Source organism: Parasteatoda tepidariorum, chromosome 7 (genome assembly GCF_982258835.1).
Source record: "Parasteatoda tepidariorum strain Cologne lab strain chromosome 7, Ptep-v5.0, whole genome shotgun sequence".
NCBI lineage: Eukaryota > Metazoa > Arthropoda > Arachnida > Araneae > Theridiidae > Parasteatoda > Parasteatoda tepidariorum.
Genome location: NC_141761.1, coordinates 5078242 through 5103209, shown reverse-complemented (window position 1 = coordinate 5103209; position 24968 = coordinate 5078242). Strand labels below are relative to the sequence as shown.

Below are 24968 nucleotides of genomic sequence, written 5' to 3'. Positions count from 1 at the left end.
CTGAGTTTATTTAACTGGAGACAAGAAAGTTTATGGAAGTGGAGAAAAATTTCTAATTTCTAATGAAGTATTATGATTAAGCGAAAATTTGATTCAGAAAAAGAGGAAGAAAAAAACTATTTAGTGAGGGATTAACATTATACATTATAAGACTTATATTACATGTTATTATTTAAAAACTTTTTTTTATGAATTTTTATGAATATTTTCAAACAAAATATAAATTTGCTGCATTTTGACCTCAAAAGAATAATAAAAATACTAAAATATAAGAAATAATTATTTCGTGCTATATGTGAATGAATAAAGCTAAACAATACAGAAAAACTTATGATTTCATTTCAAAAGTCCTTTAGGATTTTTTGGTTGTTTAATTATATTTTTTGTGATCCTAAACAATTGGAAATATTTCAGTGAAAAGTGAGTTAAAGATGATATGTATTTGATACCTTTCACTATGACTGAATTGGCATTGATCAAGTTAAAGCAGGGAGATGGTGTAACTGCTAAAAAACTCTTGGAACCAGCTCGGTATGTTGCTTAACATGTTAAATTTATTGTTGTAACTTTCATACCTGTTTGTTCTTATTATTATTATCTGACTCTAAATAATTTTCTTTAATAAATTTATGTCTATATGCATAAATTTATGGATATTTTTTAAAAATAACGCTAACCCATTATTTTTGTGTGTTATTCAGGATCTCCTAGTGCTTAAAAAATTTCAGCATTTTAATACATGCCCTGCTTAGCATGTTGGATTAAAGAATACATGTCTGAATGAGACTTTTGCATGCACCAACATCTTTTCTTATCGCCTATTTAAAATATATGAATGTACCAGTTATTAATATGTTAAAAAGATAACATTATTGTATTTATTTCGGTATGAATCAGAAATATCAAGCATTGTTAACAAGGAATTATTTAACATGAATAGGTATTGAAAGAGGAAAAATCATAATTTAAACCACTTGGATTTTTTTTTTTAAATGTCACTGATTTAAATTTAAAAATTTTTTTAAATCTAATTTGTAGCTAGTTATCATTTTTGAGTAAAATTTAATGCTACTTAAACCTATTTATCATTTATATAAAATCTGTATTTATAAGTTTATATATTTTTGGAAGGTAGGGGAAACCATTTTCAAATTCTTTTATGTTCAACGGCAACAAAATACCTTTCTCTTCATGTGTTCTATTCCAGCGGCGGTGCCAGAATTGTTCCTTTTCATTTGTTGTTATCATACCAGAACTGCTCTTCACTACAAATAAAAAAGAAAAAGTGATAGAACTTCTATTTCTTAGCCTTTTATTATAATTATTATAATTAGTTTACATTTCAGAGTTAAAAGGAAAAAAATTTTTTTTAACTAAGTTCACAAGAAATATTTTAGTAATTTCATGACATTAATTATGAAATCACAATAACATTTATTATGCAGATCTTTTCTATGAATATTTTTGAGGATGTTGTTGCATCTCAAATGCTTCCAATTTAATGATGAACCATATATTTAGCCATCTAATATTGAACAGATAACAGAAGAAAAGCTTACTTATGTCTCTGTGAGAGGCTTGCTTTTTTAATTTTGGTAAATGTCCTAGTATACTCAAATGAAAAATAAAGTGGAAAATGAAAAAGCCAGGAAGATAATATTTTTAATTTAAAGTCCACTCCTTAATTATTTTTAGAATAAACTAAATACATCTGAATTATTTGATTTGCTATGAAATTTTTATTAGTTTTTATCAATATTGCAAATGACATATTGGACAATAATTACTATTATCAAATAGTTAACTTTATAATGTGATATTTAAATTATTTTAATACATGTATATTTAAAAGAAATATTATTTCTAAGACCTTTGAGTAATACTTGACATTTTAGTCAAATATTTCAATCACATGCTTTATGTCTGCAAAAAAATTAAATATTTTTAAGAGGTCACAGTACCCAAAAAATGACCAAAGTATCGAATTTTTTTTATTGCTTATAATAAAACTTTAAACTATTTCAAATTCACTGAAAAAAAAATCATCTATCTATCTACATTTTTAAAAAAGTTATGACTGATTTTAGATTGTCCTAATACAGAAACTTGCACAGCAGACAGATTTTAGAATGCTTTTCCACATTGATGATAATTTTGTGTTTTTATCTTAATTAAATCCCTAAGGAATTTTTTCTATTTAAGTATTATTACTTTTTTATCTTGAGTATAATACACTTATTTAAACTGTGCATGGAATAAGCATTTTATGAGGTATTAAAATTTTTACAGCATGTTATATATACCTAACAGGAATTTTTAACCTTTTTTTCTACATTTTTACCATATAATCTATCAAAAATATTCTAATTGATTAATCAACAAATGAATGCACAAAATTGTTAAGATGAATATTGTAAGCACCAAGGAAAAAAATTTTTTTTTGAAAATATGTTCAAATAAAAAAGCCTTAGGGATTTAAAATTTTTGAATTTTTTCAAATTTTTTTAAAATGTTAAAAAAATTGAACAGTTTAATTACTTTTTGAAAATAAATTATTGATTATAAGTTAAATGAGCGTGTAAAGCATCCACAAAATGAATGATTATATCTTTATTTAAAAGAATTGTTGCAAAGGTACTGTGACTCCTTAAAAACATACTAGACATCTAATAGAAATTAACTTAATTAATGCCTGGGTGATTGTAAATAGCATAATTAGAAAATATCTCACTTTCTCCCTAAAAGATTTTAAATCATAAATTATTTAAAATCCTATTATAGAGTAATGCTTTACATAACATAATTTTGAATGAATTTCATGTATTATTTACTCAACAGCTAGCAATATTTTGTTACATAGCTTAATTATACTTAATTATTTCAATTAAAGTAATAAATGTATTATGAATTATTAGCTCGTATAATCAGACTGAAAAGTAGAATAGGCAAAATTTAAATAATAGTTAAATCACTTAAATGTTGCAATTTCTTTTTATGTACTTTCTATCAGTAAGCTATTTTTACAAGAATTTAAATGACTTATGGAAGATAGCGTATTATGCTTCTGAACAATGACTTTAAATTTATGCAATCGCTTTATAGCCTTTCTTGCATACTTCACATCCTCTTCCCTTACGATAATAAAGCTTTCCTTATCGTAATATAGTTTTCTGTACTGATGCGCTCGACTTGAAATTCTAAAATTTTTGTTTAGAATAAACTTTGTGCAACTCGACCAAGTGAGCTTAACAATGTCCGGATGAATGTTGTTTTCCTTTCCCAGAATAAGATCAACTTGTTTAGGTGCAAGTTGATTCAACACTATTTTGACTGCGATTCTACATTCCAATTTGAATTTCTCTCTAATCGACCGATAACACATCTCGGTCAGTCTCTCCCTGACCCTCGTCCTAAATTCGGTTTCAGAGAGTGACGTGAAATCACTTTTCAAGACTTGAAAGATTTCGCTTAAATCGAATCTGACGTTGTGCGATTGAATATTATTAACGGTGGCATTTTACCTTAAGTGTTTTTTTTAAAACTGTATTGTTATAGTGTTCTGTTTGTAAATTAAAATTTTAATAAAATAATTAAGTCCAGAATAATTATCTTTTGATGTTTCCCAGTATTTGTCTTTAATCAAATGCAGGCTAAGAAAAGGACATTAAGCTGGTTGGTTAGAAAGAAAGGCTGGTTAGTATCTTCCTCCTTTATTAATAAACAATAAATGTATTATATTGATTATTTTAAAAAAATTATTTCTTTTTTCTTTATCAATTTTTAAGAATTTATTATTTTAGCATTCAATTTCTATCAATAGGGAGAAATAAAATTAATTAATGTCATTTTTAAAAGTATTTAAATCTTACTTCATAATAAATGATGAATTGTCATGTATCAATATTCAGTAGGATTGATTTTGACTTATAAAACATTCAAAATAATATAAGGTCTCTCTTTTTCACCCTAAATCAAATGCGGGCTGAAGAAGAGAGGAAGAAAAAAAACTATGTCTGGAAGTTATTAAACTTTTATTACACAGGCCTTCGATGAAAAAAATTCAAGGGGTCTGATAGCTGAACTTAATGTATTTTTTGGTGCTGAAATGGAAAATAATAATGAAAACTTTCTATCACGTTGCGTTTTTTTGAAAAATTCAGTTTTACTGTAATTTTTATGAACATTTATCATAAAAAAATTTCGTTTTTGAATTGCTTAACTTCTTGACTGACCAGCATTCTACTTAGGTTAAATCTACAAAAGCAGCCCTCTCTGACTACTCTGTCACAATCTCTCTCTAACAATAGCGTCGCGAGAATTTTTATCTAGGTTCGCTGACCTCTCAGAAACACTAGCAAACGTAATAGGGAGTGACTTTAACGTCTGCTTTTTTTCTGTGTGTTTCGTGAAACATGACTTCGAGTTCGAGACATTGTAAAACTTTCCCAGGTGGCTTTTGTTATGTATGCGGCGAGTATAGTGTTGTTAAAAATTGCATGAGGAGCATTACAGACTATGTAAGACAACTAATGGGCATATTTTGGCATGAAATTAGGAGACCAGGACAAATCGTGGGCTCTCTATAAAGTTTGTGTGCAGTGTTTCATTTGGAATTCCTATGACATGGAGGGAGCCCAAAAACCACTTTGATGATTGTTATTTTTGTTCCTGCTATGTTCGTGGGTATAATCAGAAAAATCAAAGGCTAATATCTTATCCTGATAGTATTAAATCGGCTATATGCCTCGTTCCTTATGGACCTGGTGAGCCTGCGCCTCCAACTGAATTGCCAATCATCTCTTCAGACTTGAAACATCCAGAAGTTCAAGACTCCGATATTGAATATAAGCCACCTGTAGCCAGTTCACCTCAGCCCTTCTCTCAGGTTGAACTTAATTATCTGAGCAATGATCTTGGCCTTTTGAAAGAGGCAGATGAATTGTTAGGCTCCAGACAGAAAGAAAAAAAAACTTATTGGCCAAAGGAACATCATTTTATTAGTACAGGAATCGTGAAAAGGAATTTATTAAGTACTTTGATGAAGAGGAGAACTTTGTATATTGTTCTGATGTTCCTGGATTGATGAGCAAATTTAATGTCATCTACGAAAAAGATGAGTGGAGGCTGTTTATAGATTCATCTAAAAGAAGCCTCAAAGCTGTTCATCATGGGAGCCAGTATGCATCTGTACCAGTTGGACACTCAGTATATTTAAAAGAATGCTATGAAAACCTGGTATTCGTCCTAGACAAACTAAAATACATCGATCACAGTTGGACCATCTCCTGTGATTTGAAAGTTATCTCCATGCTTCTTGGTCAACAAGGTGGATTTACAAAGTTCCCATGTTTCATTTGTGAATGGGACAGCCGTGACAAGACTCAACATTGGGTAAAAAAAAGAATGACTGAAAAGACAAAATCTTGACCCAGGCACCAAGAACGTTATTCGAAACAGCTAAGTTGATTCGAAAAAAGTATTGTTACTTCCGCTACATATAAAATTAGGTGTAATGAAGCAGTTTGTCAAGGCTGTTCCAAAATATGGCGATTGTTTCAAATACCCGTTCGAAAAGTTTTCAGGTTTATCCCAAGCCAAGTTGAACGGAGGAATCTTTGTTGGTCCAGATATCCGCAAACTCATGAAGGATAAAGAATTTGAGACACGGCAGCAACGGAAAAAGAAACTTGGGTTGCTTTCAAAGATGTCGTCAGTAAATTTCTGGGTAATTACAAGGATCCTGATTATTAGGAAATTGTAATGAAAATGCTGGACAAATTTAAAACTTTGGGTAGCTTCATGAGTGTAAAAATGCATTTCCTTTGCTCACATGTGAACTTTTTACCCGATAATTTAGGAGCAGTCAGCGAAGAACAAGAAGAAAGGTTCCATCAAGATATCAGATATATGGAGCGTAAATATCAAGGAAGATGGAACAAGAACATGCTCGCCGACTACTGTTCGATGATAGCTCGGGATAGATCTGAGATTTAGCATAAAAGAAGATCATCAAAAATAAGTTTCAGAGGAAAACGAGTATATCCTTAAATAGAAACTTTTCTCTTTTTTACGTTACCTTTAAATTACCAATAAGTTTTTTGCTTGTTTTGTATTTGTTTCAAACTTTCATGTACACATACACAATATTTGCTATTTTTGGTCAATCGTCAATTTTACGTAAGCTATCTTAATAAAAAAAAATTAATTAAAATTGTATGTTGGTGATTTTTTCCAGAAACTGATATAAAAAGTTTAAACGCAAGGAACTTATTGTTTTTCTCTCGACCAGAGGTGACTTGTGCGGTCTGGTAACAGTATTTTTTATTCATTTTGACCTATAAAAAATTAGCTGATAGCTCAAAAATCAATTTTCTTTCACAAGATTAAATTTTACATAGATCAAAATGAATGAAGAGAGCAGTTACTGGATAGTACTTGAAAAATTGTTTGAGAAAATTCCTTTCCAAATAGGATTTTAGTAAAAACATTAATATCGATTTTACAAAAAATCCTAATGTGATTAGGAAAAATGAAGATCATTTTCGAAATCAGCACATCAAATAACATATAAATCAACAATAACTTCTCTTGTATTTTTCAAAAACTTCAATTTCGCAGGCTTGTGTTATTAAACCATATTTTTGTTAATATTGGTGTAATGCTTTAGTTATTTTTTGAAGATTTATTTTTTCTCCTTTAAGGTTAACATTGTTCTTGTATCAGAAAGTTAAGTTAGTTGCTTATGTTAATTTTTTAAAAAGTTAGTTATTTCTGCCATCAGTCTGTAAATGTGTCTGTTCTAAAAGATCAAAATAAAGAATTAAGTTTGCAAGTTGTGAGATATAAGAGCAGTCTAAAAGAAATATGGGTTTTCTTGTTTAATGTTCTATTTAAGTTTTACTTGATGATGTAGTAAAGTCTCTTTAGCTTAATTCATAACACAAATATTTATCATATTTTTAGATAAACTTCAGTTACAGAGTTTTGACATAGTTATCCAGTTGCACATTTTATTACTAGCAGTTTAGATGCAGAAACCATTAAATATTTCTTTCTCTTAAATCTGAAATTCCAAACCTAAATTGTTATTGTATAATGACTAATAATAAATTTACAGCTGATCCATTCAATACGATTTTTGAAAAGTTTTCACTTTTGCTATGTAAATGGCACATTCACAGGACCTGGCAAAGACAATTATCAGCTAAGGTTAAAGATGTATATTTACAAAATGAACTATACACAGACTTATTATCTCTTACAAAAGCGAAATCTTTTATCATTTTTAAATAAACTTCAGTTGTTTATACAAAAGCACGAAATTGTTGCTCTGCTGTTTACCTCTTATTTTGTACAAAATTATTGTTCACCACAGTTCTGCAACTAAGTTCTACCGTAGGCAGTGCACCCGCCGATCAAGCAGTTGGCCGTGAGCTCATTTATGTCATATGCAAAGAAAATAAATTTTAAAAAAATCTGTGCTGTGACTAACTATTAAATGTTGTGATGTAATATCCTGTGATTGTCTTGTTCTTTAAATGCTGTTATTTATGTCTAAACTCTGATGGATTCTGCAATAGAAATATTAAATAAGATTAATCAGACACTACCCCTCTCTTTCAGACGTAAATAACCTGAATAAATTGAAAACCTGCAAAAGAATTGAAAATAAGAAACCGAGCATCAAACCTCTCGTAACAATAATTTATTTAATTTTAACAATTTAACTCTCAATGTAACTTTGTAACCCAGTAACCTATCAATACTTAGACATAACTTAAAATTGTAACAATGAGAACTATCTTCCTTTAGTTTTTACTTCTTTTACTAGACTGTAACTATGTGATTCAAAAATTCATTTTTGCAAAACCCATTATAACTATAATACTTGAGTGAACACCTGAATGCTAGAAGATTGAGTTGAGAGAATTAGTTCAACCTCATGACAAGTTAAACATGCATGGAGGAAGTGGGCCAATTTTTTATTGTTAATAAAAGCTTTTTGGTCGACTAGCAAAGCACGAGAGCGATTTCCTAATTGTGGATGTGTGCTCCAATGTTCTGTTAACTGCGTCAACATGCCTTCAGATATTAACACCCTTTTCAACTCCTTTTTTATGTTTAGATTTTTTAAGTGACGAATGCACCAAATCCCAAAGTATGAGTTGGAGTAGCACTTCCACCCAAAAGTGTAGTGAAACTACTCTGACGGTGTCGCAAGTAGTCCCGGAAGATGTTGGATGAGCCAGGTTTAATAAATCGTGGGCATTTTTTATTTTATATATATATAATTGTATGTGTGCATGCTTATAATACTTTCCTGGTTATTAAAAATTTTCTCTTAAAATGTATACTTTTGTGTTAAATGTCCCCTTTCACTCTGTTACTCAAGTTGATTCAAAGTAATGTTTTCAATCTTTTTTAGATTTACAATTTAAAAAGCTGTGCTTTAAGTTATATACTTAGCCATCCATTGAAATTTTCACAAGGTATCTTGAGTGCAATACTAATTTGAAGCAACTTGTTCTCTTCTAGCTTTTACCTAGATTTTTTAAGGAATTATTCTTTAAATATTTAATATAATTTGTTTTTAATAAAATTTTTTTTTTAGTATTTACATTGCTGTTTGTTTTACTGATGATTTACATTTGTCCCGGAGAATAATCTCACAGCATTGTCTGCTTAAAGCTTTTCTGTGAGATATGTTTACCAGGACTTCATGTTTCTACTATGATTTATGCAGATACTCATTCGCTTTGAAGAATATCTCTGTGCCATAACTAGTCAAAATTTAGTCATTAATTTTGTTATATGTAATAGATATAATTGTAAATTTTTTAAATTCATAAAAAATAATTAAGCTCTTTATTATTTAGCATAGTTGTCTGATATTAATATAATGTATGTCTTAGATTAGATTCTGACCCACTGCAGAACTTTAAGGTAACATGATTTCAATTTTTTTTATCAAGAAAAATGCTTCTATTTTACAGCTGAATAAGCAGACAAGACTTTTAGCTGCTCCTTTTCTCAGGATGTTGCCACTAGTAGCTGTCATAAACCTTACGTGATTGCACCATCATAGAGTCAAGCTGTCTACCAATACTCTTTCTCTATTGTATAAGAACAAAAAAAAATAGACATGCTTCAAATTTTCTGATCCAACTTACATATTTTTTTTTTGTGTGTCCTATTTTGTACTTTTTACATATATGCTGTGCTCTTACTTACCACTAAAAAATAATTAAAAAGGTAAAAATAAAAATTATCAAAATAAAATGTATCTCATTTATTTATCATTTCTTGAAGATACATATTATGTATCTTACATTTCACATGCCAATTCATCTTCACATCACATGCCAATTCTATACATGTAATTATATTCTTCTCAACAAAGATTACAAATTCAATAGTATACAAATCTTACTTTCTGTCTTAAATTAATTATAATAAAAAAAAAAGTTGTGTTACCTGCCATAGTAGGCAAAAAAGAAACGAAACTTGATTTGCAGCATTTTTGAAAACAATGTACCATAACAGCTCCTTTTTTTAAATTAACTTTTATTGAGTACACACTTAAGTACATTAATATTGATCAAAATGATTCAGAAATTAAGCATTCAATGTACTTTTTATTCCCATTTAAAATATAATTGATTTATTCTAAGAAGAAAGAATACTGTTTTCCACTTTATTAAAAAAACAAAGCATTATTAATTCAGGCTATAAAGTAGCAGTAAAGCATAAGCAAACACAAATAATTCATATAATGAGTATTAAACTCTATTTAAGTTGATTTGAAATGAGGTCAGTAATCTCTAAAGACAGTATTTGGCCCCTTTTAATCAAATAGTAATGGAATAGAATATAAATGCCCTTTTAACACAGAAAAGACAGTCTTACAGTAACAATATTTTACGAAATCAGACACAAAAATGCACTTTCTCTGAATAAGCCAGCTTTTATTTTTTTTTTTAGTGATGTAGATGTCTGGCCCCCAAGATATTGGGAGCAACCGGAGCTCCGGAGATACGGTTCCAATAGTTTGGACAGAAGAGAATTCCAAAATTTGGATCCCTTCATGTTAATTTTTTTTTTTGACTACTTTATACTTTTGACATAACTGAGAACAAAAATGTTTCAAATTCTTTTTATAATTTTTTGAGATATAGTGAAATACACAGAAAGTAAAATTAACATTAATTGTTTTAAACTTTGGACTGCTCTCTTGACGAAACTATTGGGACATTACCTCCCAAAACTACAACGTACTGCTGTGCTAGTTTTGGAGCTCCGTCTTTCGATAGCGCTATGCATACTCTCCAGAAAAACTTTAGTTATATTAAATGAGAACGATAAAGTGTAAGCTCGGTCACATTTTCATTATTTATTCATTTTGTACACGAAACTAGCGTTAAGGTAATATATAAAACTTTTTAAATTGAAAATGTATAATCCAAAAAGCAGAACCGTTTTGGGGGCCCTCGGGCTCTTTATGAGTAATTTCAAAGAAAAAATTTTACTTTTGATTAATTTTTGGTTTAAGAAAATAAAACATTGATACATTATTATAAAAGTTTTAATTACATTTTTTTCACCAAAAGTTTAAGGTAGCAATACTTTTTACGCGTTTTGAGAGGTGAAGCCTTCTATTACATTGCTAAAATCTATTTCCTGCACATCATTTTCAATGCTCATGATGATTCATTCTTTCTTAAGTCATTTTTTATCAAGTTCAGTATGGAGAATGAACGTGCGCCACTACATCTAGTTATCATGAGTGACAATTGTCCAATGTCACGCTTGAAAAAAATAAGACAAACGTCAATGTATGGAAAAGTGTCTCTGAGAGAGTTGTTTTTTACTATTTTATGCATCTCTTCCAAATTAATCTAACTTATTCTCCGAGGCCAAATCATGCTTGAAATGTTCTAATTACAGTTCTAGCTCTTTTTCATTTATATCACTGGCATAAAATGTTCAAAATTTATAACGGTGAAACGTTAGTTCCATGGACTTTATTTTTTATTCCATGATGCGATCTTTCACTAAGAAAGACACTTGATTTTAAACACAGAACACATTTCGCATGCTAAACTATCGTGAAAATATTGCAAAAGAAGTTTAAAAAAATAATATGATAAAAATAAACTAATTTTTCGAGTTTTTAAGCATTGTTTGAAATTGCACGATTAAAAAAAATATTTTTTACATATAGGATCCTATAATATATCGAAAAGCATATTAAATAAATAATAAAATGCGAAAAAAAAACAAATGAAAATTTTTTAAAAAAAAATTGACTACAGCCGGGGTTCGAACTCGCGCCCCCTCGCTTAAGGCGTAAGTCACTCGCATGCGGTCTTAGCCGTTGAACCACGTTTATACGGGGATCGTGCTACTACATAGATTCAAGTACCCTCTCCCGGTTAGCTAAACAAAAAACTTAAGGGGCATTTTCTGCCCCCCTATATGATCTATAAAAAGTTTTCTTGGTAGTGTGGTTTGGCCCATAGAGGCAAACTCTCCGCCCGAGTTTTAAAATTATAGCTTTCAATTGAAGGGAGTTAGACGGACTGTAAATTTGAACTTTTTCCCGCCATTTTATTTTATTTTTTATTCCATTATGGGTTCTTTCACTAAGAAAGACACTTGATTTCACACACTGAATACATTTCGCATGCTAAACTATCGTGAAAATATTGTAAAAGAAGTTTTAAAAAAATAATATGATAAAAATAAACTAATTTTTCGAGTTTTTAAGCATTATTTGAAATTGCAAGAATAAAAAAAATATTTTTTACATATAGGATCCTGTAATATATCGAAAAACACATTAAATAAATAATATAATGTAAAAAAAAACCAAAAGAAAAAAATGTAAACAATTTTAAAAATTGACTTCTGCCTGGGTTCGAACCTGCACCCCCTCTCTTAAGGCGTAAGTCACTAGCACGTGGTCTTAGCCGTTGAACCACGTTTATACGGGGATCAGGCTACTACATAGCTTCAAGCACCCTCTCCCGGTTAGCTAAACAAAAAACTTAAGGGGCATTTTCTGCCCCCCCCCCCTATATGGTGTATAAAAAATTTTCTTGGTAGGTTGGTTTGGCTCATAGAGGCCAACTTTCCGCCCGAGATTTAAATTTATAGCTTTAAATTAAAGGGAGTTAGATAGACTTGAAATTTGAATCTTTCTCCCGCCATTTTATTTTATTTTTTATTCCATTATGCTTTCTTTCACCAAGAAAGACACTTGATTTAAAACAAAGAACACATTTCGCATGCTAAACAATCGTGAAAAGATTGTAAAAGAAATTTAAAAAAATAATATCATGAAAATAAATTAATTTTCCGGGATTTTTCGAGTATTTGAGCATTATTTGAAATTTCCAGGAAAAAAAATTATTTTTTACATATAGGATCCTTTAATATATCGAAAAACACATTAAATAAATAATATAAAGTAAAAAAAAGACAAAAGAAAAAAATATAAGAAATTTTAAAAATTGCCCTCGGCCGGGGATCGAACCTGCACCACCTCGCTTAAGGCGTAAGTCACTAGCAAGCGGTCTTAGCCGTTGAACCACGTTTACACGGTCATCGAGCTACTACATAGATTCAAGTACCTTCCCTCGGTTAGCTAAACAAAAGACTTGAGGTGCCTTTCTGGCCCCTCTAATTGGTCTATAAAAATTTCCAATGGTAGGGTTATTCGGCTCATCGAGGCCAACTTTCGATCCGAGTTTGAAATTTATAGCTTAATATTAAAGAGAGTTAGATGGACTTGAAATTTGAATCTTTTTCCCGCCATTTTATTTTATTTTTTATTCCATTATGCGTTCTTTCACCAAGAAAGACACTTTATTTTAAGCATGGAACACATTTCGAATGCTAAACTATCGTGAAAATATTTTACAAGGAGTTTTAAAAAAAAATATAATAAAAATAAACTAATTTTCCAGGAATTTTCGAGTTTCTAAGCATTATTTGAAATTTACGGAATAAAAAAAATTATTTTTTTGTATAGAATTCTTTAATATATCGAAAAACACAATAAATAAATAATATAATGTAAAAAAAAAAAGTATAAAAAATTTTAAAAATTATCCTCAGATGTGGTTCGAACCCGCACCCCATCGCTTAAGGCGCAAGTCACTAGCATGCAGTCTTAGCCGTTGAAATACGTTTATACGGAGATCAGGCTACTTCATAGCTTCAAGTACTCTCTCCCGGTGAGCTAAAGAAAAGACTTAAGGGGCGTTTGCTGCCCCTCCCCTAATAGGTCTATAAATATTTTCCATTGTAGGGTGGTTCGGCTCATAGAGGCCAAATTTCCGCCAGAGTTTGAAATTTATAGCTTAATATTAGAGGGAGTTAGACGGACTTGAAATTTGAACCTATCTCCCGTCATTTTATTTTATTTTATTTTTTATTCCATTATGCGTTCTTTAACCAAGAAAGACATTTGATTTCAAACACAGAACACATTTCGCAATTTATAATTTTCAAACTCTGCCAGAAAATAGAGTTTTATATACCAAACAATCGTACCAAAGGGGATTTTTATACACTAATTAGGGGGCACATAAAGGGCCAAAATAGAGTTTGTCAATTAACCGGAAGGAAGTTTTTTTAAGCTATATATTCGAAGAAGCATCGTGTGAGTCGTGGTGTGGTTGTTACCGCTATGGGTAAAGAAGTTTGTAGATGCGGTGGTCAGGGGTTCGGTCCAGGTCACGGATTAATTTTTAATTTTTTTCTTCTATTTGCCTTATTTTATTTTTTGAAATTTATTTTTCGATATTTCAACGTGAATACAGTGATATATGGATAAAAATAATTATTTTTCTTCGGGAAAATGGGATTAATAGCTGAAAAAGGGATAAATTTCGTCTCCGGAGCTACGCACACCACTCACTTCATAACTCCCTTTAATATTAACTTATAATTTTCAAACTCTGCCAGAAAATAGAGTTTTATATACCAAACAATCGTACCAAAGGGGATTTTTATACACTAATTAGGGGGCACATAAAGGGCCAAAATAGAGTTTGTCAATTAACCGGAAGGAAGTTTTTTTAAGCTATATATTCGAGGAAGCATCGTATGAGTAGTGGTGTGGTTGTTACCGCTATGGTAAAGAAGTTTGTAGACGCGGTGGTCAGGGGTTCGGTCCAGGTCACGGATTAATTTTTAATTTTTTTCTTCTATTTGCCTTATTTTATTTTTTGAAATTTATTTTTCGATATTTCAACGTGAATACAGTGTTATATGGATAAAAATAATTATTTTTCTTTGGGAAAATGGGATTAATAGCTGAAAAAGGGATAAATTTCGTCTCCGGAGCTACGTTCACCACTCACTCCGTAACTCCCTTTAATATTAACTTATAATTTTCAAACTCTGCCAGAAAAAAGAGTATATACCATTGTTTGGTATATACCAAACAATCGTACCGAAGGGGACTTTTATACACTAATTAGGGGGCACACAAAGGGCAAAATTAGAGTTTATCAATTAACCGGAAGGAAGTTTTTTTAAGCTATATATTCGAGGAAGCATCGTGTGAGTCGTGGTGTGGTTGTTACCGCTATGGGTAAAGAAGTTTGTAGCCGCAGTGGTCAGGGGTTCGGTCCAGGTCACGGATTAATTTTTAATTTTTTTTTTTCTTTTTACTTTATTTTATTTTTTGAAATTTATTTTTCGATATTTCAACGTGAATAAAGTGTTATATAGATAAAAATAATTTTTTTTCTTAGGGAAAGTGGGATTAATAGCTGAAAAAGGGATAAATTTTGTCTCCGGAGCTACGCACACCACTCACTTCGTAACTCCCTTTAATATTAACTTATAATTTTCAAACTCTGCCAGAAAAAAGAGTATATACCATTGTTTGGTATATACCAAACAGTCGTACCGAAGGGGACTTTTATACACTAATTAGGGGGCACATAAAGGGCCAAAATAGAGTTTGTCAATTAACCGGAAGGAAGTTTTTTTAAGCTATATATTCGAGGAAGCATCGTGTGAGTCGTGGTGTGGTTGTTACCGCTATGGGTAAAGAAGTTAGTAGACGCGGTGGTCAGGGGTTCGGTCCAGGTCACGGATTAATTTTAAATTTTTTTCTTCTATTTGCCTTATTTTATTTTTTGAAATTTATTTTTCGATATTTCAACGTGAATACAGTGTTATATGGATAAAAATAATTATTTTTCTTTGGGAAAATGGGATTAATAGCTGAAAAAGGGAAAAATTTCGTCTCCGGAGCTACGCACACCACTCACTTCGTAACTCCCTTTAATATTAACTTATAATTTTCAAACTCTGCCGGAAAATAGAGTTTTATATACCAAACAATCGTACCAAAGGGGATTTTTATACACTAAGTAGGGGGCACATAAAGGGCCAAAGTAGAGTTTGTCGATTAACCGGAAGGAAGTTTTTTTAAGCTATATATTCGAGGAAGCATCGTGTGAGTCGTGGTGTGGTTGTTACCGCTATGGGTAAAGAAGTTTGTAGCCGCGGTGGTCAGGGGTTCGGTCCAGGTCACGGATTAATTTTTAAAATGTTTTTTTTCTTTTTACTTTATTTTATTTTTTGAAATTTATTTTTCGACATTTCAACGTGAATAAAGTGTTATATAGATAAAAATAATTTTTTTTCTTAGGGAAAGTGGGATTAATAGCTGAAAAAGTGATAAATTTTGTCTCCGGAGCTACGTTCACCACTCACTCCGTAACTCCCTTTAATATTAACTTATAATTTTCAAACTCTGCCTGAAAATAGAGTTTTATATACCAAACAATCGTACCAAAGGGGACTTTTATACACTAATTAGGGGGCACACAAAGGGCAAAAATAGAGTTTATCAATTAACCGGAAGGAAGTTTTTTTAAGCTATATATTCGAGGAAGCATCGTGTGAGTCGTGGTGTGGTTGTTACCGCTATGGGTAAAGAAGTTTGTAGCCGCGGTGGTCAGGGGTTCGGTCCAGGTCACGGATTAATTTTTAAATTTTTTTTTTCTTTTTACTTTATTTTATTTTTTGAAATTTATTTTTCGATATTTCAACGTGAATAAAGTGTTATATAGATAAAAATAATTTTTTTTCTTAGGGAAAGTGGGATTAATAGCTGAAAAAGGGATAAATTTTGTCTCCGGAGCTACGCACACCACTCACTTCGTAACTCCCTTTAATATTAACTTATAATTTTCAAACTCTGCCAGAAAATGGAGTTTTATATACCAAACAATCGTAAAAAAGGGGATTTTTATACACTAATTAGGGGGCACACAAAGGGCAAAAATAGAGTTTATCAATTAAACGGAAGGAAGTTTTTTGAAGTTATATATTCGAGGAAGCATCGTGAGAGTCGTGGTGTGGTTGTTACCGCTATGGGTAAAGAAGTTTGTAGACGCGGTGGTCAGGGGTTCGGTCCAGGTCACGGATTAAGTTTCAATTTTTTTTTCTATTTACCTTATTTTATTTTTTGAAAATTATTCTTCGATATTTTAACGAGAATAAAGTGTTATATAGATAAAAATAATTATTTTTCTTTGGAAAAGTGGGATTAATAGCTGAAAAAGGGATAAATTTCGTCTCCGGAGCTACGTACACCACTCACTCCGTAACTCCCTTTAATATTAACTTATAATTTTCAAACTCTGCCAGAAAATAGAGTTTTATATACAAAACAATCGTACCGAAGGGGACTTTGATACACTAATTAGGGGGCACACAAAGGGCAAAAATAGAGTTCATCAATTAACCGGAAGGAAGTTTTTTTAAGCTATATATTCGAGGAAGCATCGTGTGGGTCGTGGTGTGGTTGTTACTGCTATGGGTAAAGAAGCTTGTAGCCGCGGTGGTCAGGGGTTCGGTCCAGGTCACGGATTAATTGTATTTTTTTTTTTCTCTTTGCCTTATTTTATTTTTTGAAATTTATTTTTCGATATTTCAACATGAATACAGTGTTATATAGATAAAAATAATTATTTTTCTTTGGGAAAGAGGGATTAATAGCTGAAAAATGGATAAATTTCGTTTCCGGAACTACGCACACCACTCACTCCGTAACTCCCTTTAATATTAACTTATAATTTTCAAACTCTGCCAGAAAATAGAGTTTTATATACCAAACAATCATACAAAAGGGGATTTTTATACACTAATTGGGGGGCACATAAAGGGCCAAAATAGAGTTTGTCAATTAACCGGAAGGAAAATTTTTTAAGCTATATATTCGTGGAAGCATCGTGTTAGTCGTGGTGTGGTTGTTACCGCTATTTGTAAAGAAGTTTGTAGACGCGGTGGTCAGGGGTTCGGTCCAGGTCACGGATAAATTTGTATTTTTTTTTTCTCTTTGCCTTATTTTATTTTTTGAAATTTATTTTTCGATATTTCAACATGAATAAAGTGTTATATAGATAAAAATAATTATTTTTCTTTGGGAAAGTGGGATTAATAGCTGAAAAAGGGATAAATTTCATCTCCGGAGCTACGCACATCACACACTCCGTAACTCCCTTTAATATTAACTTATAATTTTCAAACTCTGCCAGAAAATAGAGTCTTATATACCAAACAATCGTACTAAAGGGGTTTTTATACACTTATTAGGGGGCACATAAAGGGCCAAAATAGAGTTTGTCAATTAACCGGAAGGAATTTTTTTTAAGCTATATATTCGAAGAAGCATCGTGTGAGTCGTGGTGTGGTTGTTACTGCTATGGGTAAAGAAGTTTGTAGACGCGGTGGTCAGGGGTTCGGTCCAGGGAACGGATTAATTTGTATTTTTTTTTTCTCTTTGCCTTATTTTATTTTTTGAAATTTATTTTTCGATATTTCAACATGAATAAAGTGTTATATAGATAAAAATAATTATTTTTCTTTGGGAAAGTGGGATTAATAGCTGAAAAAGGGATAAATTTCATCTCCGGAGCTACGCACATCACACACTCCGTAACTCCCTTTAATATTAACTTATAATTTTCAAACTCTGCCAGAAAATAGAGTCTTATATACCAAACAATCGTACTAAAGGGGTTTTTATACACTTATTAGGGGGCACATAAAGGGCCAAAATAGAGTTTGTCAATTAACCGGAAGGAATTTTTTTTAAGCTATATATTCGAAGAAGCATCGTGTGAGTCGTGGTGTGGTTGTTACTGCTATGGGTAAAGAAGTTTGTAGACGCGGTGGTCAGGGGTTCGGTCCAGGGAACGGATTAATTTGTATTTTTTTTTTCTCTTTGCCTTATTTTATTTTTTGAAATTTATTTTTCGATATTTCATCGAGAATAAAGTGTTATATAGATAAAAATAATTATTTTTCTTTGGGAAAGTGGGATTAATAGCTGAAAAAGGGATAAATTTCATCTCCGGAGCTACGCACATCACACACTCCGTAACTCCCTTTAATATTAACTTATAATTTTCAAACTCTGCCAGAAAATAGAGTCTTATATACCAAACAATCGTACTAAAGGGGTTTTTATACACTTATTAGGGGGCACATAAAGGGCCAAAATAGAGTTTGTCAATTAACCGGAAGGAATTTTTTTTAAGCTATATATTCGAAGAAGCATCGTGTGAGTCGTGGTGTGGTTGTTACTGCTATGGGTAAAGAAGTTTGTAGACGCGGTGGTCAGGGGTTCGGTCCAGGGAACGGATTAATTTGTATTTTTTTTTTCTCTTTGCCTTATTTTATTTTTTGAAATTTATTTTTCGATATTTCAACATGAATAAAGTGTTATATAGATAAAAATAATTATTTTTCTTTGGGAAAGTGGGATTAATAGCTGAAAAAGGGATAAATTTCATCTCCGGAGCTACGCACATCACACACTCCGTAACTCCCTTTAATATTAACTTATAATTTTCAAACTCTGCCAGAAAATAGAGTCTTATATACCAAACAATCGTACTAAAGGGGTTTTTATACACTTATTAGGGGGCACATAAAGGGCCAAAATAGAGTTTGTCAATTAACCGGAAGGAATTTTTTTTAAGCTATATATTCGAAGAAGCATCGTGTGAGTCGTGGTGTGGTTGTTACTGCTATGGGTAAAGAAGTTTGTAGACGCGGTGGTCAGGGGTTCGGTCCAGGGAACGGATTAATTTGTATTTTTTTTTTCTCTTTGCCTTATTTTATTTTTTGAAATTTATTTTTCGATATTTCATCGAGAATAAAGTGTTATATAGATAAAAATAATTATTTTTCTTTGGGAAAGTGGGATTAATAGCTGAAAAAGGGATAAATTTCATCTCCGGAGCTACGCACATCACTCACTCCGTAACTCCCTTTTATATTAACTTATAATTTTCAAACTCTGCCAGAAAATAGAGTTTTATATTCCAAACAATCGTACCAAAGGGGATTTTTATACACTAATTAGGGGGCACATAAAGGGCCAAAATAGAGTTTGTCAATTAACCGGAAGGAAGTTTTTTTAAGCTATATATTCGAAGAAGCATCTTGTGAGTCGTGGTGTGGTTGTTACCGCTATGGGTAAGGAAGTTTGTAGTCGCGGTGGTCAGGGGTTCGGTCCAGGTCACGGATTAATAAGTATTTTTTTTTCTCTTTGCCTTATTTTATTTTTTGAAATTTATTTTTCGTTATTTCAACGTGAATACAGTTTTATATAGATAAAAATAATTATTTTTCTTTGGGAAAAAGGGATTAATAGCTGAAAAATGGATAAATTTCGTTTCCGGAGCTACGCACACCACTCACCCCGTAACTCCCTTTAATATTAACTTATAATTTTCAAACTCTGCCAGAAAATAGATTTTTATATACCAAACAATCGTACCGAAGGGGATTTTTATACACTAATAGGGGGGCACATAAAGAGCCAAAATAGAGTTTGTCAATTAACCGGAAGGAAGTTTTTTTAAGCTATATATTCGGGGAAGCATCGTGTGAGTCGTGCTGTGGTTGGTACCGCTATGGGTAAAGAAGTTTGCAGACGCGGTGGTCAGGGGTTCGGTCCAGGTCACGGATTAATTTGTATTTTTTTTTTCTCTTTGCCTTATTTTATTTTTTGAAATTTATTTTTCGATATTTCATCGTGAATAAAGTGTTATATAGATAAAAATAATTATTTTTCTTTGGGAAAGTGGGATTAATAGCTGAAAAAGGGATAAATTTCAGCTCTGGAGCTACGCACATCACTCACTCCGTAACTCCCTTTAATATTAACCTATAATTTTCAAACTCTGCCAGAAAATAGAGTTTTATATACCAAACAATCGTACTAAAGGGGATTTTTATACACTAATTAGGGGGCACATAAAGAGCCAAAATAGAGTGTGTCAATTAACCGGAAGGAAGTTTTTTTAGCTATATATTCGTGGAAGCATCGTATGAGTCGTGGTGTGGTTGTTACCGCTATGGGTAAAGAAGTTTGTAGACGCGGTGGTCAGGGGTTCGGTCCAGGTCACGGATTAATTTGTATTTTTTTTTTTCTCTTTGCCTTATTTTATTTTTTGAAATTTATTTTTCGATATTTCAACGTGAATAAAGTGTTATATAGATAAAAATAATTATTTTTCTTTGGAAAAGTAGGATTAATAGCAGAAAAAGGGATAAATTTCGTCTCCGGAGCTACGCACACCACTCACCCCTAAACTCCCTTTAATGTTAACTTATAATTTTCAAACTCTGCCAGAAAATAGATTTTTGTATACCAAACAATCATACCAAAGGGGATTTTTATACACTAATTGGGGGGCACATAAAGGGCCAAAATAGAGTTTGTCAATTAACCGGAAGGAAAATTTTTTAAGCTATATATTCGTGGAAGCATGGTGTTAGTCGTGGTGTGGTTGTTACCGCTATGGGTAAAGAAGTTTGTAGACGCGGTGGTCAGGGGTTCGGTCCAGGTCACGGATTAATTTGTATTTTTTTTTTCTCTTTGCCTTATTTTATTTTTTGAAATTTATTTTTCGATATTTCAACGTGAATAAAGTGTTATATAGATAAAAATAATTATTTTTCTTTGGGAAAGTGGGATTAATAGCTGAAAAAGGGATAAATTTCATCTCCGGAGCTACGCACATCACACACTCCGTAACTCCCTTTAATATTAACTTATAATTTTCAAACTCTGCCAGAAAATAGAGTCTTATATACCAAACAATCGTACTAAAGGGGATTTTTATACACTTATTAGGGGGCACATAAAGGGCCAAAATAGAGTTTGTCAATTAACCGGAAGGAAGTTTTTTTAAGCTATATATTCGAAGAAGCATCGTGTGAGTCGTGGTGTGGTTGTTACTGCTATGGGTAAAGAAGTTTGTAGACGCGGTGGTCAGGGGTTCGGTCCAGGTAACGGATTAATTTGTATTTTTTTTTTCTCTTTGCCTTATTTTATTTTTTGAAATTTATTTTTCGATATTTCATCGAGAATAAAGTGTTATATAGATAAAAATAATTATTTTTCTTTGGGAAAGTGGGATTAATAGCTGAAAAAGGGATAAATTTCATCTCCGGAGCTATGCACATCACTCACTCCGTAACTCCCTTTTATATTAACTTATAATTTTCAAACTCTGCCAGAAAATAGAGTTTTATATTCCAAACAATCGTACCAAAGGGGATTTTTATACACTAATTAGGGGGCACATAAAGGGCCAAAATAGAGTTTGTCAATTAACCGGAAGGAAGTTTTTTTAAGCTATATATTCGAAGAAGCATCTTGTGAGTCGTGGTGTGGTTGTTACCGCTATGGGTAAGGAAGTTTGTAGTCGCGGTGGTCAGGGGTTCGGTCCAGGTCACGGATTAATAAGTATTTTTTTTTCTCTTTGCCTTATTTTATTTTTTGAAATTTATTTTTCGTTATTTCAACGTGAATACAGTTTTATATAGATAAAAATAATTATTTTTCTTTGGGAAAAAGGGATTAATAGCTGAAAAATGGATAAATTTCGTTTCCGGAGCTACGCACACCACTCACCCCGTAACTCCCTTTAATATTAACTTATAATTTTCAAACTCTGCCAGAAAATAGATTTTTATATACCAAACAATCGTACCGAAGGGGATTTTTATACACTAATAGGGGGGCACATAAAGAGCCAAAATAGAGTTTGTCAATTAACCGGAAGGAAGTTTTTTTAAGCTATATATTCGGGGAAGCATCGTGTGAGTCGTGCTGTGGTTGGTACCGCTATGGGTAAAGAAGTTTGCAGACGCGGTGGTCAGGGGTTCGGTCCAGGTCACGGATTAATTTGTATTTTTTTTTTCTCTTTGCCTTATTTTATTTTTTGAAATTTATTTTTCGATATTTCATCGTGAATAAAGTGTTATATAGATAAAAATAATTATTTTTCTTTGGGAAAGTGGGATTAATAGCTGAAAAAGGGATAAATTTCAGCTCTGGAGCTACGCACATCACTCACTCCGTAACTCCCTTTAATATTAACCTATAATTTTCAAACTCTGCCAGAAAATAGAGTTTTATATACCAAACAATCGTACTAAAGGGGATTTTTATACACTAATTAGGGGGCACATAAAGAGCCAAAATAGAGTGTGTCAATTAACCGGAAGGAAGTTTTTTTAGCTATATATTCGTGGAAGCATCGTATGAGTCGTGGTGTGGTTGTTACCGCTATGGGTAAAGAAGTTTGTAGACGCGGTGGTCAGGGGTTCGGTCCAGGTCACGGATTAATTTGTATTTTTTTTTTTCTCTTTGCCTTATTTTATTTTTTGAAATTTATTTTTCGATATTTCAACGTGAATAAAGTGTTATATAGATAAAAATAATTATTTTTCTTTGGAAAAGTAGGATTAATAGCAGAAAAAGGGATAAATTTCGTCTCCGGAGCTACGCACACCACTCACCCCTAAACTCCCTTTAATGTTAACTTATAATTTTCAAACTCTGCCAGAAAATAGATTTTTGTATACCAAACAATCATACCAAAGGGGATTTTTATACACTAATTGGGGGGCACATAAAGGGCCAAAATAGAGTTTGTCAATTAACCGGAAGGAAAATTTTTTAAGCTATATATTCGTGGAAGCATGGTGTTAGTCGTGGTGTGGTTGTTACCGCTATGGGTAAAGAAGTTTGTAGACGCGGTGGTCAGGGGTTCGGTCCAGGTCACGGATTAATTTGTATTTTTTTTTTCTCTTTGCCTTATTTTATTTTTTGAAATTTATTTTTCGATATTTCAACGTGAATAAAGTGTTATATAGATAAAAATAATTATTTTTCTTTGGGAAAGTGGGATTAATAGCTGAAAAAGGGATAAATTTAATCTCCGGAGCTACGCACATCACACACTCCGTAACTCCCTTTAATATTAACTTATAATTTTCAAACTCTGCCAGAAAATAGAGTCTTATATACCAAACAATCGTACTAAAGGGGATTTTTATACACTTATTAGGGGGCACATAAAGGGCCAAAATAGAGTTTGTCAATTAACCGGAAGGAAGTTTTTTTAAGCTATATATTCGAAGAAGCATCGTGTGAGTCGTGGTGTGGTTGTTACTGCTATGGGTAAAGAAGTTTGTAGACGCGGTGGTCAGGGGTTCGGTCCAGGTAACGGATTAATTTGTATTTTTTTTTTCTCTTTGCCTTATTTTATTTTTTGAAATTTATTTTTCGATATTTCATCGAGAATAAAGTGTTATATAGATAAAAATAATTATTTTTCTTTGGGAAAGTGGGATTAATAGCTGAAAAAGGGATAAATTTCATCTCCGGAGCTATGCACATCACTCACTCCGTAACTCCCTTTTATATTAACTTATAATTTTCAAACTCTGCCAGAAAATAGAGTTTTATATTCCAAACAATCGTACCAAAGGGGATTTTTATACACTTATTAGGGGGCACATAAAGGGCCAAAATAGAGTTTGTCAATTAACCGGAAGGGAGTTTTTTTAAGCTATATATTCGAAGAAGCATCTTGTGAGTCGTGGTGTGGTTGTTACCGCTATGGGTAAGGAAGTTTGTAGTCGCGGTGGTCAGGGGTTCGGTCCAGGTCACGGATTAATAAGTATTTTTTTTCTCTTTGCCTTATTTTATTTTTTGAAATTTATTTTTCGTTATTTCAACGTGAATACAGTTTTATATAGATAAAAATAATTATTTTTCTTTGGGAAAAAGGGATTAATAGCTGAAAAATGGATAAATTTCGTTTCCGGAGCTACGCACACCACTCACCCCGTAACTCCCTTTAATATTAACTTATAATTTTCAAACTCTGCCAGAAAATCGATTTTTATATACCAAACAATCGTACCAAAGGGGATTTTTATACACTAATAGGGGGGCACATAAAGAGCCAAAATAGAGTTTGTCAATTAACCGGAAGGAAGTTTTTTTAAGCTATATATTCGAAGAAGCATCGTGTGAGTCGTGGTGTGGTTGTTACCGCTATGGGTAAAGAAGTTTGTAGACGCGGTGGTCAGGGGTTCGGTCCAGGTTACGGATTAATTTGTTTTTTTTTTCCTCTTTGCCTTATTTTATTTTTTGAAATTTATTTTTCGATATTTCATCGTGAATAAAGTGTTATATAGATAAAAATAATTATTTTTCTTTGGGAAAGAGGGATTAATAGCTGAAAAAGGGATAAATTTCATCTCCGGAGCTACGCACATCACTCACTCCGTAACTTCCTTTAATATTAACTTATAATTTTCAAACTCTGCCAGAAAATAGAGTTTTATATACCAAACAATCGTACCAAAGGGGATTTTTATACACTTATTAGGGGGCAAATAAAGGGCCAAAATAGAGTTTGTTAATTAACCGGAAGGAAGTATTTTTAAGCTATATATTCGAAGAAGCATCGTGTGAGTCGTGGTGTGGTTGTTACCGCTATGGGTAAAGAAGTTTGTAGACGCGGTGGTCAGGGGTTCGGTCCAGGTAATGGATTAATTTGTATTTTTTTTTTCTCTTTGCCTTATTTTATTTTTTGAAATTTATTTTTCGATATTTCATC

The 24968-nt window shown here is 31.9% G+C and overlaps 1 protein-coding gene across 4 annotated transcripts in view; it reads left to right on the top strand.

Moving 5' to 3' along the window:
• The window catches only part of LOC147806762 (uncharacterized), a 137936-nt gene that overhangs the window by 55064 nt on the left and 57904 nt on the right, over window positions 1-24968 (top strand). For 3 of the 4 annotated variants that reach the window (XR_015435140.1, XR_015435139.1, XR_015435138.1), the window contains 2 exons: window positions 415-531; window positions 8994-9279. The exons of the other annotated variant lie outside the window; for it this stretch is intronic. The gene's annotated coding sequence lies outside the window, so the exon portion shown is untranslated. Of the gene's footprint in view, window positions 1-414; window positions 532-8993; window positions 9280-24968 lie in introns of those variants that run through there. 4 annotated transcript variants of the gene reach the window in all.